Source organism: Triticum urartu, chromosome 7A, assembly GCF_056163025.1.
Source record: "Triticum urartu cultivar PI428250 chromosome 7A, HENAU_Tu73, whole genome shotgun sequence".
NCBI lineage: Eukaryota > Viridiplantae > Streptophyta > Magnoliopsida > Poales > Poaceae > Triticum > Triticum urartu.
This window is the reverse complement of record NC_141879.1, coordinates 505582564-505591502: the sequence shown is the minus strand read 5'-3', so window position 1 is coordinate 505591502 and position 8939 is coordinate 505582564.

Genomic DNA, 8939 nt, shown 5'->3' with positions numbered 1-8939 from the left:
TATCAGATCTCACTCTCGTAAGTGACCGTGAAGGGATTGACAACCCCTTATCGCGTTGGTTGCGGGGAGTTATTTGTTTTGTGCAGGTACGAGGGACTCGCGCGTAGCCTCCTACGGGATTGATACCTTGGTTCTCAAAACTGAGGGAAATACTTACGCTACTTTGCTGCATCATCCTTTCCTCTCCAAGGAAATCCAACGCAATGCTCAAGAGGTAGCAATGGCAACAATGCAATACGTGTTGTTTCCCTTTTTGTCACTGGGATCGAGCACCACAAGATTGAACCCAAAGCTAAGCACTTCTCCCATTGCAAGAAAGATCAATATAGTAGGCCAGACCAAACTGATAATTCAAAGAGACTTGCAAATATAACCAATCATGCATAAAGGATTTCAGAGAAGAATCAAATATTGTTCATAGATAGACTTCATCATAAACCCACAATTCATCGGATCTCGACAAACACACCGCAAAAAGAGTTACATCAAATAGATCTCCAAGAAGATCGAGGAGAACTTTGTATTGAGATTCAAAGAGAGAGAAGAAGCCATCTAGCTAATAACTATGGACCCGAAGGTCTAAAGTAAACTACTCACACATCATCAGAGGGGCCATGGAGTTGATGTAGAGGCCGTCCGTGATCGATTCCCCCTCCGGAGGAGCTCCAGAAAAGGCCCCAAGATGGGATCTCTTGGGTACAGAAGGTTGCAACGGTGGAAATACGGTTTCATGGTGCTCCTCGATGTTTTCAGGGTATATGAGTATATATAGGAGGAAGAGGTAGGTCAGTTGAGCCACAAGGGGGCCACGGGGGGAGGGCGCGCCCTTGCCTCGTGGACTCCTCATTTGTTTCTTGACGTCCACTTCAAGTCCTCTGGATCACGTTTGTTCCAAAAATCACGCTCCCGAAGGTTTCAATCCGTTTGATATTCCTTTTCTGCTAAACACTGAAATAGGCAAAAAAAACAGCAATTTGCACTGGGCCTTGGGTTAATAGGTTAGTCCCAAAAATAATATAAAAGTGTAAAATAAAGCCCATTAACATCCAAAACAGATAATATAATAGCATGGAACAATCAAAAAATTATAGATACGTTGGAGACGTATCAAGCATCCCCAAGCTTAATTCCTGCTCGTCCTCGAGTACGTAAATGATAAAAACAGAATTTTGATGTGGAATGCTACCTAGCATAATTCTCAATGTAATTCTTTTTATTGTGGCATGAATATTCAGATCTGAAAGATTCAAGACAAAAGTCTAATATTGACATAAAAATAATAATACCTCAAGCATACTAACTAAGTAATTATGTCTTCTCAAAATAACATGGCAAAAGAATGTTCATCCCTACAAAATCATATAGTTTGGTCATGCTCCATTTTCGTCACACAAGAATGCTCTCATCATGCACAACCCCGATGACAAGCCAAGCAATTGTTTCACACTTTGGTAATCTCAAACTTTTTTCAACTTTCACGCAATACATGAGCGTGAGCCATGGATATAGCACTATGGGTGGAATAGAATATGATGATGGGGGTTATGTGGAGAAGGCAAAAAAGGAGAAAGTCTCACATCTACGCGGCTAATCAATGGGCTAGGGAGATGCCCATCAATCGATGTCAATGCAAGGAGTAGGGATTGCCACGCAACGGATGCACTAGAGCTATAAATGTATGAAAGCTCAACAAAAGAAACTAAATGGGTGTGCATCCAACTTGCTTGCTCACGAAGACCTAGGGAATTTGAGGAAGCCCATTGTTGGAACATACAAGCCAAGTTCTATAATGAAAAATTCCCACTAGTATATGAAAATGACAAAACAGGAGACTCTCTATCATAAAGATCATGGTGCCACTTTAAAGCACAAGTGTGGAAAAAAGGATAGTAGCATTGCCCCTTTTTATATCTCCTTTTTTTCTTTTTTTGGGGGACAATGCTCTATTAATGATGATCATCACACTTCTATTTATTTACAACTCAATGATTACAACTCGATACTAGAACAAAGTATGACTCTATATGAATGCCTCCGGCGGTGTACCGGGAAGGGCAATGAATCAAGAGTGACATGTATGAAAAATTATGAATGGTGGCTTTGCCACAAATATGATGTCAACTACATGATCATGCAAGGCAATATGACAATGATGATGTGTGTCATGATAAATGGAACGGTGGAAAGTTGCATGGCAATATACCTCGGAATGGCTATGGAAATGCCATAATAGGTAGGTATGGTGGCTGTTTTGAGGAAGATATAAGGAGGTTTATGTGCGATAGAGCGTATCATATCACGGGGTTTGGATGCACGGGCGAAGTTTGCACCAACACTCAAAGTGAGAAAGGGCAATGCATGGTACCGAAGAGGCTAGAAATGATGGAAGGGTGAGAGTGCGTATAATCCATGGACTCAACATTAGTCATAAAGAACTCACATACTTATTGCAAAAATCTACAAGTCATCAAAAACCAAGCATTATGCGCATGATCCTAGGGGGATAGATTGGTAGGAAAATACCATCGCTCGTCCCCGACCACCACTCAAAAGGAAGACAATCAAATAACACCTCATGTTTCAAATTTGTTACACAACGGTCACCATACGTGCATGCTACGGGACTTGCAAACTTCAACGCAAGTATTTCTCAAATTCACAACTACTCAACTAGCACACTCTAATATTACCACCTTTATATCTCAAAACAATTATCAAGTATCAAACTTCTCCTAGTACTCAATGCACTTTTTATGAAAGTTTTTATTATACCGATCTTGAATGCCTATCATATTAGGACTAAATTCATAACCAAAGCAAATTACCATGCTGTTCTAAGGGACTCTCAAAATAATATAAGTGAAGCATGAGAGATCAATAATTTTTATAAATTAAAACCACCACCATGCTCTAAAAGATATAAGCGAAGCACTAGAGCAAAATTATCTAGCTCAAAAGGTATAAGTGAAGCACTTAGAGTATTCTAATAAATTCCGATTCATGTGTGTATCTCCCAAAAGGTGTGTAAATCAAGGATGGTTGTGGTAAACTAAAAAGCAAAGACTCAAATCATACAAGACGCTCCAAGCAAAACACATATCATGTGGTGAATAAAAATATAGCTCCAAGTAAAGTTACCGATGGACGAAGACGAAAGAGGGGATGCCTTCCGGGGCATCCCCAAGCTTAGGCTTTTGGTTGTCCTTGGATTTTACCTTGGGGTGCCTTGGGCATCCCCAAGCTTAGTCTCTTGCCTCTCCTTGTTCCATAATCCATCAAATCTTTACCCAAAACTTGAAAACTTCACAACACAAAACTTAAATGAAAATCTTGTGAGCTCCGTTAGTAAAAGAAAACAAACCGCCACTTCAAGGTACTGTAATGAACTCATTCTTTATTTATATTTGTGTTAAACCTATTGTATTCCAACTTTTCTATGGTTCATAAACTCTATTACTAGCCATAGATTCATCAAAATAAGCAAACAACACACGAAAAACAGAAACTGTCAAAAACAGAACAGTCTGTAGTAATCTGTAGGTTTCGAATACTTCTGGAACCCCAAGAATTCTAAAATAAATTTCTGGACATGAAGAATTTATCTATTAATCATATTAAAAAATAATTAACTAAATATCACTCTCCAGTAAAAAGTGGCAGCAAATCTCGTGAGCGCTAAAGTTTCTGTTTTTTACAGCAAGATCGCAAAGACTTTCCCCAAGTCTTCCCAAAGGTTCTACTTGGCACAAACACTAATTAAAATCATAAAACCACATCTAAACAGAGGTTAGATGAATTATTTATTACTAAACAGCACCAAAAAACAAGGAACAAAAATAAAATTGGGTTGCCTCCCAACAAGCGCTATCGTTTAACGCCCCTAGCTACGCATAAAAGCAAGGATAGATCTAGGTATTGTCATATTTGGTATGCAATTCTTCAATAGAACGCTTATAACCCTTGGGGGTTTCCTTCTTTTTATTAATTATCAAACTCTTAGGCAGTAAATCAAGAAAATCATTTGTAGCAAAAGGTTCCTTAATGATAGCGAGAAAGTTGGGGTGAACACTTATGGATTTGAGATCCACATTTTCCTTACTAGAAGTTTCACCCTTATTTTTAGGAACGTACATTAGTTTGGAAACTTTGGTAGGAGGATTTGAAGTATTCCTTATAGCATAAAAAGCGGACCCTGAGTTGGTAATAATACCCTCAAGCTTATCAATTCTTTCAGAATCTTGATCTATTCTTTCATTCACTACGGGTTCTTTTTCTTTAAAACTTTTCAGAATGACTCCTACCTTAGATCCATATTGGGTAATTTGGTTGTGGATCTTTTTATCCAAATTATCAATCAATTCAAAAGTGGCAATTTTATTTTCAATAATATTGAGCCTTTGCATAACATGTTCCAAAGTTAACATAGTTCCATTAACCAAGAGAGGTGGTGTGCCAAACAAATCTATCATAGCATTATAAGAATCAAAAGTGTGGCTACCCAAGAAATTTCCTCCGGTGATGGTATCAAGAATATATCTATTCCAAGGAGTGATGCCTACATAAAAATTGCGAAGAAGAATGGAAGTAGATAGCTTCCTAGTAGATCTATTTTGCGCATTGCAAATTCTGTACCAAGCATCTTTTAGATTTTCTCCCTCCCTTTGTTTAAAATTGAGGACCTCATTCTCGGGAGACAAAGGAGTAGATAAAGGACTAGCCATAACGATGAAGCAAGCAACCCAACACACAAGCAAACAAGAAACAAGCAAAAAGAGGCGAACTTGAAAAGAGAAGGGGAACAGAAAAACAAGGCGAATAAAACGGCAAGGGTGAAGTGGGGGAGAGGAAAACGAGAGGCAAATGGAAAATAATGTAATGTGAGGGATAAGAGTTTATGATGGGTACTTGGTATGTCTTGACTTGTGCGTAGACTCCCTGGCAACGGCGCTAGAAATCCTTCTTGCTACCTCTTGAGCACTGCGTTGGTTTTCCCTTGAAGAGGAAAGGGGGATGCAGCAAAGTAGCGTAAGTATTTCCCTCAGTTTTTGAGAACCAAGGTATCAATCCAGTAGGAGGCCACACGCAAGTCCCTCGTACCTACACAAACAAATAAGAACCTCGCAACCAACACGATAAAGGGGTTGTCAATCCCTTCACGGTCACTTACGAGAGTGAGATCTGATGGAGATAATAATGATAAGATAAATATTTTTGGTATTTTTATGATATAGATTGAATGTAAAGATTGCAAAATAAAAGGTAATAGAAATAGCTTGTTGATGAAAGATTAATATGATGGAGAATAGACCCGGGGGCCATAGGTTTCACTAGTGGCTTCTCTCATGATAGCATAAGTATTACGGTGGGTGAACAAATTACTGTCGAGCAATTGATAGAAAAGCAAATAATTATGAGAATATCTAGGCATGATCATGTATATAGGCATCACGTCCGTGACAAGTAGACCGACTCCTGCCTGCATCTACTACTATTACTCCACACATCGACCGCTATCCAGCATGCATCTAGAGTATTAAGTTCATAAGAATAGAGTAACGCATTAGGTAAGATGACATGATGTAGAGGGATAAACTCAAGCAATATGATATAAACCCCAATCTTTTTATCCTCGATGGCAACAATACAATACGTGTCGTTTCCCTGTCTGTCACTGGGATCGAGCACCACAAGATTGAACCCAAAGCTAAGCACTTCTCCCACTGCAAGAAAGATCAATCTAGTAGGCCAAACCAAACTGATAATTTGAAGAGACTTGCAAATATAACCAATCATGCATAAAAGATTTCAGAGAAGAATCAAATATTGTTCATAGATAGACTTGATCATAAACCCACAATTCATCGGATCTCGACAAACACACCGCAAAAAGAGTTACATCGAATAGATATACAAGAAGATCAAGGAGAACTTTGTATTGAGATTCAAAGAGAGAGAAGAAGCCATCTAACTAATAACTATGGACCCGAAGGTCTGAAGTAAACTACTCACACATCATCAGAGGGGCCATGGAGTTGATGTAGAGGCCCTCCGTGATCGATGTCCCCTCCGGCAGAGCTCCGGAAAAGGCCCAAGATGGGATCTCTTGGGTACAGAAGGTTGCGGCGGTGGAAATAGGGTTTCGTGGTGCTCCTCGATGTTTTCAGGGTATATGAGTATATATAGGAGGAAGAAGTAGGTCGGTTGAGCCATGAGGGGCCCACGAGGGGGGAGGGCGCGCCCAGGTGGGTAGGCGCGCCCCCTGCCTCGTGGACTCCTCGTTTGCTTCTTGACTTCCACTCCAAGTCCTCTGGATCATGTTTGTTCCAAAAATCACGTTCCCGAAGGTTTCATTCCGTTTGATATTCCTTTTCTGTGAAACACTGAAATAGGCAAAAAAACAGCAATTTGCACTGGGCCTTGGGTTAATAGGTTAGTCCCAAAAATAATATAAAAGTGTAAAATAAAGCCCATTAACATCCAAAACAGATAATATAATAGCATGGAACAATCAAAAATTATAGATACGTTGGAGACGTCTCACATGTTTGCAATGACAATTAGAGATTATAGTTGCCCATGCCATGCTTAATTTGCTAGGAGTTTATAATGGTTTATCTTGCGTGACAACATGCTATTAAAATGGTTGTGATGTGGTATGATAGGGTGGTATCCTCCTTTGAACGATTCGAGTGGCTTGACTTGGCACATGTTCACGCATGTAGTTGAAACAAAATCAACATAGCCTCCACGATATTTATGTTCATGGTGAATTATATCCTACTCAGGCTTGCATTCAGTGTTGATTAATTTTAATGCATGTTCATGACTGTTGTCGTTCTCTAGCTGGTCGCTTCCCAGTCTCTTTCTAGCCTTCACTTGTATTAAGCGAGAATACTGCTTGTGCATCCAACTCCATAAACCCCCAAAAGTTATTCCATATGAGTCCACCATACCTTCCTATATGCGGTATCCACCTGTCATCCCAAGTAAATTTGTATGTGCCAAACTCTAAACCTTCAAATGAAATTCTGTTTTGTATGCTCGAATAGCTCATGTATCAACTAGGGTTGTCTGTATCATCCATGCTAGGCGGGTTATTCTCAAGAGGAGTGGACTCCGCTCCTCACTCATGAGAAAATGGCTGGTCACCGGGATGCCCAGTCCCATGCTCAAATCAAATCAAAATAATTGCAAACAAAACTCCCCCAGGATTGTTGTTAGTTGGAGGCACCCATTGTTTCGGGCAAGCCATGGATTGATGCTTGTTGGTGGTGGGGGAGTATAAACTTTACCATTCTGCTTGGGAACCGCCTATAATGTGTGTAGCATGAAAGATATCGAGATCTCTCGGTTGTTATGTTGACAATGAAAGTATACCGCTCAAAATTTTATTCATCTCTATTTCAAAATCGAGCTTTGGCACCTCTACAAATCCCTGCTTCCCTCTGCGAAGGGCTTATCCATTTACTTTTATGTTGAGTCATCATCCTCTTATTAAAAAGCACCAGTTGGAGAGCACCGCTGTCATTTGCATGTATTATTATTAGTTTACATTGAGTATGACTTGACTGGATCTCTTTTACCATGAATTACAATTTCCAGTCAGCCCTTGATCTTCATGGGTGCTCTGCATTTATGTTTTGCGGTCTCAGAAAGGGCTAGCGAGATACCATCTTGTTATATCATATTATGATTGTTTTGAGAAAGTGTTGTCATCCGAGATTTATTATTATTGCTCGCTAGTTGATTATGCCATTGATATGAGTAAACATGAGACCTAAATGTTATTGTGAATATGGTTAGTTCATAATCTTTGCTGAAAACTTGAATGCTGGCTTTACATATTTACAACAACAAGAGCAAATTGAGTTTGTAAAAGTTTTTTTTATCACTTTCAGTTTGTCAACTGAATTACTTGAGGACAAGCAAAGGTTTAAGCTTGGCGGAGTTGATACGTTGTAACGCCCACGATGCGGCTATATCTCCCTCGTGTCGGAGCACGACTTAGAGGCATAACCGCATTGTAAGCAATGTCGCAAGTGAGGTAATCTTCACACAACCCATGTAATGAATAAGATAAGAGGTACATAGTTGGCTTACAATCGCCACTTCACACAATACATGAATAAAGCATTACAACATCCAGATACAAACAAGGTCGGACTACGGAACCAAAATAAAAGAAGACTACCCCAAAAGCTACACAGATCCCCGATCGTCCCAATTGGGCTCCACTACTGATCAACTGGAAACGGAAACAACATAACGAACACAATCTTCATCGAGCTCCTCCTTGAGCTCGGTTGCGTCACCTGCACAATATCATCGGTACCTGTAAACTGGTTTTGGAAGTATCTGTGAGTCATGGGGACTCAGCAATCTCACACCCTCGCGATCAAGATTATTTAAGCTTATAGGTAGGGTAAAAGGTATGAGGTGGAGCTACAGCAAGCACTAGCATGTATGGTGGCTAACATACGCAAATGAGAGCGAGAAGAGAAGGCAAAGGCACGATCGATGAACTATGATCAAGAAGTGATCCTAGAACAACCTATGTTCAAGCATAACTCCAACACCGTGTTCACTTCCCGGACACCACCGGAAAGAGACCATCACGGTTACACACGCGGTTGATGCATTTTAGTTAAGATAAGTTTCAGGTTTTCTACAACCGGACATTAACAAATTCCCATCTGCCAATAACCGCGGGCACGGCTTTCGAAAGTTCAAATCCCTACAGGGGTGTCCCAACTTAGCCCATCACAAGCTCTCACGGTCAACGAAGGATATTCCTTCTCCCAGGAAGACCCGATCAGGCTCGGAATCCCGGTTACAAGACATCTCGACAATGGTAAAACAAGACCAGCAAAGCAACCCAGATGTGCCGACAAATCCCGATAGGAGCTGCACATTTCTCGTTCTCAGGGCACACCGGATGA